This window comes from Belonocnema kinseyi, chromosome 4 (genome assembly GCF_010883055.1).
Source record: "Belonocnema kinseyi isolate 2016_QV_RU_SX_M_011 chromosome 4, B_treatae_v1, whole genome shotgun sequence".
NCBI lineage: Eukaryota > Metazoa > Arthropoda > Insecta > Hymenoptera > Cynipidae > Belonocnema > Belonocnema kinseyi.
The window spans coordinates 35,007,137-35,016,641 of NC_046660.1; the positions used below are offsets into that span (position 1 = coordinate 35,007,137).

The 9,505-nt window shown below is 29.0% G+C and overlaps 1 protein-coding gene across 1 annotated transcript in view; it reads left to right on the forward strand.

Moving 5' to 3' along the window:
• Nucleotides 1-9,505, forward strand: part of LOC117171493 (tubby-related protein 4) — a 152,731-nt gene that overhangs the window by 112,948 nt on the left and 30,278 nt on the right. The window lies entirely within an intron of this gene.

The following is a 9,505-nucleotide window of genomic DNA, read 5'->3' on the forward strand; positions in this document are numbered from 1 at the left end:
TATCTAGTCGGGAGTGGTGCTGACTGAAAACAGATGATTTGGAGCGATTCGCGCGCCATCTGTTGGTCATTCTAAGGACTTATTGAACTACCCTCGTACTAGCTGGATTTTTAACAAATTTGTAGGACACCTTTGCAAAGAATTACTTGTATCATACAAGATAGCATAGTTAAAATTGTAGAAATGAAAATCTAGAAACTTTATAATATTGGATTTTCAGTACAAAAAAAGGTCCATGCGACCTCTAAATTGTTTCGTTTTTTTTCTGGCAAAAACAGGAGATCATTTTGTCGCCAAAAGAAAGAAATCTGCGAGTTAAGGTTTTACAAAATATAAAGAAAGTATTTTATGAGGCATCCTAGTATCTTATACCCGAAAGCAGGAGAAATGAGATCCAAAGCGAATAAAACTTTTAAATTGTTGGAACTTTGAAAAAGTGGTTGAACTAATCGTCCTTTTGTGGAATCTGGATCAAGTCCAGCTCTAAAAATTGAATCCACTTGGGTATGCTCGTGTTGTTTGTTTTACGATATTCGTCTTCTACTACTTCGTAAGTTATCGAACTAAATTCGATTTGAGATGTCCTTTTCACTCTCACTTGAAATATTCTATAAGAGAATATAAGTATATAAATTTTCTAATAAAACTAAAAAATTCTGAATGCCTGTCTTTAATATTTCGCGAAACCGTTAAGCCTTTAAGCAAAAATTGCATCAATTCTTATCAAAAGGCACAATGAATTTATAATTATCAGGGCCAATTTTGCAATAAGAAATAAATTCTGAAACTATTCTCCTACACTATTCAAGAAAAGAATATTATATTTTAATAGAAGGAGCAGGTTGCACGTTACATGATTTTTAATTATTATTAGAGGCTTTTTTATACGCCAAACTAAAGGGTATATGCCAATAAACATAAAAAAAACATCAATATCACACATCTTCAGAGTGTCAATTTTCGAAATTCCTTGCCAAGAAAATTTTTTGTTTCCATGATGCCTTCACATCGAGACAGTTTTTATAATTTAAACAGAAAATTTTGTAAGGCAGTCAAATTGTTTAGCGTGTATTTTATTCGAGTTAGATTTAATTAATTTTCAAGTATCATAAATCTCGTTCTTTGTAATCATGGGACATAATAAGGATCTACTATTGTGAAACTGATACATATGTTGAGTAAATCGAGAACCTGTGCTTCATTGTCAAGAGAGAATGATTCACAAAGAGCACTCGAAATTGTCACTCTCAAGCACCTGAAACTTAGGATCGAATTACACATAGTCGCCAGTAATCGAGAACTCAAGTAGACTTGACGAAATTTTCAGAGTAAAGTGCTACCTTTTTCTACCATTAAGGTTTCGAATGATCATGCCACAAAAATGGACTGAATTCTGGTAAAAAGAGTAGTTCTTAGAATTTACCGTAAAAATGTGATTTCTATTTTTGAAAAAATATACAATCGGTTGCTATTAAAGTTCATTAAAATAATTTATATTAATTTAATTAAAATAATTTAAGATATAAATTTTTACTTTTTTAAAAATTATTTAAGATTTTTTAGGGGAAAAAAATCTTAATATTTAAACATGGACATTCTTAGAAGAAAAACCCAAGATACCAACGGTCTAGTTTGGACAATACAATCTTAAATGTCTCGATTCCAAAAACAAACTAAAGTTTTCATCTTTTGTCAGAATTATTATATTTGAACATTTATGATCAAAAAGCATTTTCTATTCATGCAGCAACTTTAGATTAGGTCGATTAAAAAATATTTTCTGTTCAAAAGAGATGTTTCAATCATTATAAATGAGCATAACTTCCTTACTCTTCATTAAAGTGTATAATATTAATATATTAATATTATAATATATTAATTAATTAATTAATTAATATATTAATAATATAATATCAATCGGTTTTCCTCAAATCAAGGAATCTTACCCTTCTTGCATCAATTTTGAATTATATTAATAAAAAAAACTTTTACTGTAAAAACCCGTATTTTCAAATATTATGCGACACGATAGCTTTTTTCCATTCTTCAGTCAAATGTATCAATATTATAGGTTAATCGATTCGTCTTGAATCAGCACGTATTTTCTATTCTCGAATCAACTTTAAATTATAAAAATGAAAAAATTTTACTGTAAAAATCGGTTTGAAATATAATATAAATGACGATAACTTCCTTACTCTTTAATAAAATGTATTAATATTATAGGTCAATCGATTTGTCTCCAATCAAGGAATCTATTCCGCTCTTGCATCAATTTTGTATTATATTAATGAAAAAAGTTTTACTCTAAAAAACGATTTTTTAAATATTATAAAGAGCTAAAAAAGGCAATAAATAATTTTAGAAATACTGCGGTCAGTTTTAAGATATTAGTGGTGAAAATAAGGTCTCCAAAATTTTATGTATTAATCTGCAATCGTTTTCAAGTTATCGTGTTCACAAAAAAGTGGGACACACACATACACACATCCCGACAATTGTTTCGAACATTGTATTAGACATTTTTAAATTGAGGAACGTTGGATTAAATGATCTAAAAAAATTTCGAAAATGTTACCATTACAAAGCTTCCTCTATGAGGAAGCAAAATATGCTAAAATCTACCAAATTTTCAGTATACATTTAATACCCTTTCCAAAGCAACAAAAACAAACTTTTTAATAAATGAAAATCCATAAGGCAGCCAGCATTTTCAGACTTGTTATACGATTTGTTTTTATTGCCACTAAAAGAGAAACGTTAGTAGATTTTTAAAAATGTTTTCTTCTTGTGACTTAAAAAACAAACAAAAAGCTATTTAAGAGCATGCAGTCTAAATTTGATAATTTCAATCTTGTTTTTTTACATCCTCATCCTAATGAGAAGGTATTGGTTTTATGTAAAATTTCACTTTGTCGGTTTTCATCAAATCTCCCCGTTTTGAGACCCCCTGAGTCAGAAAAAAGGATTTTTACGAAGGTGTATTTCTGTAGCATGTATTCTGTAGGCACGATAACTTTCGAAAAATTTATCAGATTGGATTCTGCTTTGACACACTTTCTTAAGGCCTAAAAAGAAAGAACGATTTCGTAAACCCGCTATTTTGAATAACAATCCAAAAAGTGAGCACATTTTCAAAACTTTTGAAATCACATTTTTTCAAGATTTAACATTTCTATGTACGGTTGTTCATAGTACTCTGAAACTCAAACAATTTATCCTTATGACCTTTTTCTATAAAAAGAAAATTATCAGAGTTGAAGCATTTTTAATATTTCCGCCGAAAAAACCAAAATTAACATTTTAAGCCAAGCAACGCATGATATAAAAAATACAAGAGAAGAAAAACGTTGATTTTTAAAACCCTAAAGGGTTATCATAACAACTGTTTTAATTTAGTCGAAAAGTTGATAATTCCAAATTTTATCATAGAAAAAATAATAAAAATGCCAAAAAATTCCATTTTTTGGTCAAACTATGCAAGATGCGATACAAATGAATACGCTAAAATTCCGCGCCCTGAAAAGATCTACAAATTTGTGATTAATCGCTTTTCGATAGGACGCGTAGTATTTGTTTTTAGTTGTAAAAAACAACATTAAACATAAAAAAAATTTAAAAATGTTGAACTAACGACACAAGCTAAGAAAAAAAGAGACAATCCTTGTTTATCCAAAAAAAAGTTACAATTTTTTTATAATTAATTTGATAGGATACGCAGTTTTTGTTTTATGCGTAAAAAACAATACAAATAAAAAAATTAATTTTTTGACAAATGACAAGCTATTAAAAAAATTAACAGACAAAAATTATTCACCTAAAAAGATCCATAAATTTGTTATTAATAATTTTCATATAGGAAGAGAAGATTTTCTTTCAATCGTAAAAAATAAGAATAAAAATAAAAAAATTAAATTTTTGGGAAAAGGACACAAGAGGCGCAAGAGGACATAGGATCATACATAGGATCATATACAGGTTTCTTTACAGGTCCCTATATATATTCCTGTATTAGACCCTATCCAGATGCGCAGTAATTTTTCTTTAATCGTAAAAAACAAGATTAAAAATAAAAAAAATTACAAAAACAAAGAAATAAGAAAAAAAAATTTAAATAATTATGATAAATACCATTTTTTGCTTTATTTTGCAATATCTGAATAAGCAATCGTAGGCAGGGTTACGTGAAAAATGTATTATATTTGATATAAAAGTGTTGAGTATAATGTAGAAAACTTGAAATTTGGAACAAAATCGAGTATAATCGCCATCAGTACGCTCACACTCTCCAGCTAAGCTCTTTTAACAAGAGAGAATTCACAATCACAAAATTATAGTGGTGGATGTTTTCATTCTTAATTTTAAAAGTTTTGCGCAATAATGTGCGAAAAATATTAGGGCCGAGCGCGTAACGCGAGATAAATACATCATCGAGCGCGAAGGGCAAGAACCAACAGTCGTGCGCCCTAGGCGCGCTCAAACTCGTGAGCGGAGCGAGCCGCGCACGTAGCGCGCGATGAGAATGTGCCCACATAGCGGACAGACTTTTTTTTTAGTTACGAACAATATCATAATTGTTATTTCTACAGAGTAAAACTGAAAAACCGCTGAAAAGTAGTATGGATGCGTTCATTATATGGTTTATCGTTAATTGTAATCATTCCATGAACACTGTACATACTTATACAGGATTTTTTAATTTATTCTTGAACTGTGTAGAGGTATAGTTATAAACAATAAGACTTTTACAAGAATAGGGAGAAAATTTCTAAATAAAATATTTTCGATTGGAAACGGAATTTTTTGTTGTAAAAAGAATCTGAGGCTATTTCAGATTGTAAAATGAGACTAAGCAGATTAAAAAAGAGGATTTTAGACTGTAAGGTGTCTGAGAGGAAGAAAAAGGCGATTTTGATTGTGCTTTCTTATTACTTATTGTTTATTTATTGCTAACAAAAAGTGAATTGAAATATTAAAAATTGAACATTTCCTCCAAAAGAAAATATAATAATAATAATATAAAATAGTTAAAGTGTTAAACTGTTTATTTCAATTGTTAAACAAATGGATTTTATTTCATATACTGTTCCCGGATAACTCATTCTTTAAAAAAACAATTGAGACAGGGGGGTTGGAAAAGGAATGTCTGAGGAGATAAAAAGAAGATTTTATACTGCAAAAAAAACCTGAAGAGATCGAAAAGGCGATTTGGCCTTAATTTGATACTTAAAATATTAGTGTATTTTGAAAATTGAGGCTTTTTTCTCTTATAAAACGTAAAGCAAATTAAAAAACCTGTATATATCATAATTTTATTTTTGTCACACAGGCCTGTTGAATACATCCATCGATTTGTCTCATCATCAAGAATAAATTTAGTACACTGCCGTTTCGGGGGTACCCTTCATCTCTTTTGTACAATCTCGAGACTCACCGCACCATAAGCAATAAAGGGCGTCTAAATTATTTCTGTTGGAATTTCGCCTTAAAAATATTTTTTTTTATTTTTGCGATTTTCGATTTATAATGTCATAATGAACGTGTACATGTTTGAGCTCGAAAATCAAAATTGATCAAAGTACTAATTTTTAAGTATGTACGTACATATATCAGGGTGGCCATTTTAATCGAAGAATAAAATTCCCAGTAATTTCCCGAGTTTTTCACGGTTCGCAAACGATTTTTCACGTCAAATCAAATTTTAGAATTCCAACTCTAAGACTAAAAATTTTTCCATTTAAAGTAATAATAAATAAACTACCAGCTAAACAACTTAAATGAAATGCAGATAAACAGCATAATTCTAAACTTTTATAAATTATAGAGTTCAAAGATTCAGATTCAATTCTAAAAAGTCTAAATCCACGTTATCATTTCCAATGCTCTAAATTAAAGAATCCATCAATAAAATTTAAAATTTTCTAAATTTTATTATTTTAATCAATTTTAAGCTGGACCATGAAATATTGAAAGATTAAATTTTTTTAACTGAACACTTCATAAATTAGAAGTTAAATTATTTTTATTTCAAATAGTTAAGACATCCTTGAAAACCTTAAAAATTTTATTTTAAAGTCTTGGGAAATCTAGAAGTTGTTTTAAATTTGGTATAACCGAAAATTATTTTTTAAATTTGTGCAGAACTTTTAAATATTTTAATAAGTAATGAATGTTAAATGAGACATTTTTTTATCGAAAATTTTCAACTTCAGGCAAAAATCTAAATGGAAAATATTTAAATCTAAATGGAAAATATTTAAATTAAAACATTTTCGACTTACGCATTGCAAAGTGAATGGTATTATAATTGAAAATGATAACACTTCAACTCATTATTTTAAAAGCTGTTAAAATCGAACTTGGACCGATTTTTCTTCTAAAGATTTGTAAATTTCCCGTTCAAAAAATAAATTATGAAAAATATACTGTTTTAAGGCACCTAATTTCACTTCGTCTAAAAACTTATATATTTCTTCGAAAGCTAAACTCTTCCTCTTTTTTTTCATTGACATTTTCGTAATGCCTGGTTAGACCTGATTACGCAACGCATAAACTAAACACTGAGTGACTAAGAGCGAAATGAAGCGAATTTACTGCGACATTTTTGCCACCGACTGAAAATGACTGGAGCAGACGAAACGATTAACCGCCAAGGGTACTGTCCGATTTTTTCATACCCTCCTGCGTTGTTGTGGAGTTGCTCGGCTGACCCAGCGGCCCCACTCGCTCCCCCATTGGACCACATTGTCTTCTATAACGGGAACTTAAAAATTTAGCAGTTCTTAAAGATGAAAAATTTTTTATGGAGAAAATTATAAACATTATATCGAATTATATCAACTAAATACCACCCCGTGTTTGAGAAAATGTGGCTTAAATTATTACTGCGAATACTGTGGTAAAAATTCTCATAAAGTTCGAATTTTTAAAATACTCTTTTGTCATTCTCATCATATTTAATGGGTGTACCTGAAATTTTTGCAAAAAAATTATCATTTCGTTAAACTTTACGTATACATTTTTTTAATATAAAAAAACACATCTACGAAGATTAAAAAAAAATAATTGAAACGAAAAATGTATTCTGATCTAATCCAGCTTTAAAATTAATCAATAGTGGGAATTATTTAGGACAACAATACCTTTAAATGATATGAAACTGACTAGCCTTTTTACAAGTTATCATTAAAAGAGTAATGTTGACACAAACATAAACGGGCATTTATTAAAAACCTCATGTTTGAAAGAAAAACAAAGCAACTTTAAAGCCTCTAGGTTACTACGGATACGGTTTTAACATTTTCGTGATTATTAATTAATTAATAAATACAATCAATGATATTAATACATTACCGTTCAGTAGTATGAGTACACCTAAAAACGAGCGATTAAAAAGGTGCGCTCACTTATCTCCGGATACTTTCGGAAAAAAATGTGCAGTTTTACAAAAAAGTCTTTGAAAGTCTAATTAATCCCACGTCAAATGATCCCTATCTGCAGGATTTTTTATTAACAGAAACTGAATTAGTGAGTGACAAAGCTCGCTCTAATTAGCAAAATTGGAAAAAATAAAAAATTAGACAGGTCTGTATTACGAACGCTATTTATGTTAATCGAAAATTGTTGAAATGTAGCTTTGAACGTTTTTTTTTTTTTTAATAAGACTATGCAACATTTTCCCGGAGATATCCTGCGAGAAGTGAGTGCCTATTTTTAATCTTTCCTTTTTTAAATTTACACATCCTCTTGGACATTAACAGTATAATCAAAATATTATTAGCTGTACGTAGATTTTTCTTACTTGATGCTGTGACTGGCGCTTTTTAAACAAAAAGAAATCTTATTTATCTAAAGGATCAATATAACCTCCCGCAGAGATAACATTAATAAGGACTCTTATCTTTTACTATGTCAAAAATAAATTTGTGAAGCTTTGGCAGAGAAAGAAAATTAATCTCCCTGTTTTATGAGCAAATGCCACATTCACGTCTGATTATAAACTCTGCTACTACTTGGCGACCCTCTCAGTAGGATTCGTTTCACTTCTAACAGGCAGAGAAGTTGAAAAGGCTTTTAGTAGCCGTTTTTCAAAGTTTTGCGGCGTGCAAAGTTTGAATGCTTCATTATTCGTTAGACTTGCTTCTCTGTATATATTCCACTTGTATTTTCTTTCTCTTAATCTCTATGAGGGTGTACAAATATTTTCTACTTCTGTTTCTTTAAATAGCTAAATAAACATCATAATTAAATTAATTCAGAAAATTATAGAGAAATCCCAAGGTTTAATATACCTATTTCTGTTCGATCTATTGAATTATTTATAATCATGGTGTCTACCCGAAGGATGATTTACTATTCATAGTCATTTCTCGGCCTTCCTGAAGTTTATTTTTAATTCTTGCCGATCAATTTAAAAGAGTTTAGAAGATTTGAATGATATGAATGATTTTATTTGGAAAAAGAATTACAGTTCTGAGTTGAAATATCAGATAAGCTTTGTTCATGCGAATTACAATTCAGAATTGGAACAGAAAATTTTACAAAAGAAGTATAAATTATCATTTTCACGCAAATTCTCTGTTTTAAGACACAATTACTTTTATTTCAAAAAGCCCCCTATTCCAAATCAGAATTACATTTATTTATATTTATATTATTATAAAAATTATTATTCTTCTCCTTTTGCATTTAATTTATTTATTCCTCCTCCAAACTAAGAATTTTCCGCTGTAATTCAGAAATATATTCAAAATTCCCTGTTCTAAATTGAATTATAATACTTTACAGAAACTCCCTGTCTTAAAGCAAAAATTATATTTTTAACGAAATATACTGTTATAAAGTGAACCTTCTTTACGGAAAGTCTCAGCTACATTTGAAGTGAAAATTCTATTTTTTGTGAAAATTTCCTGTCCCTACGTCAAAATGAAAATTTGGTACAAAGTTCCCCATTCCAAAGACAAAATCATAATTCTTTACGGTTGAAAAAAATGGTTTTAGAAATAGGGGGGGTGTCTCGGGTGTTCTCAATTTTCTCTAGATTTTAGGATACTATTTTGCACAAAATTATGATATTTTAATATGACCCTGTAATGAAATTTTATTTTTTCTGCCCATGGAAAAAAAAACTTTTTTTGCAGCTGAAGTCTTTCTTGATATCAAAATAAACTAACAAAAAATTCAAGATAAGGGAGGATTAAAAAATAGAAGCACTAAAAATTTGATAAAATTTTACAGCTTTGATTCTCCAGATATCTTGAATTTTTGTGCTGTCACTTTTATCTCAAAAAAGCTCTTAAGTACCGAATAAGTTTTTAAATGACTCTGGGCAGAAGAAATAAATTATAATTAAATCATTAAATAATTTTGATAGCTCATGGGGCCCTACTTTTAGGCATAGTATTGTTTGTGATTTCTAAAACAATTCTTTTTTAACTTACACTAGTAGACAGTCTGATTTTATATATTTATATCTTATATTTTTAATATAATTTGAATATTGATA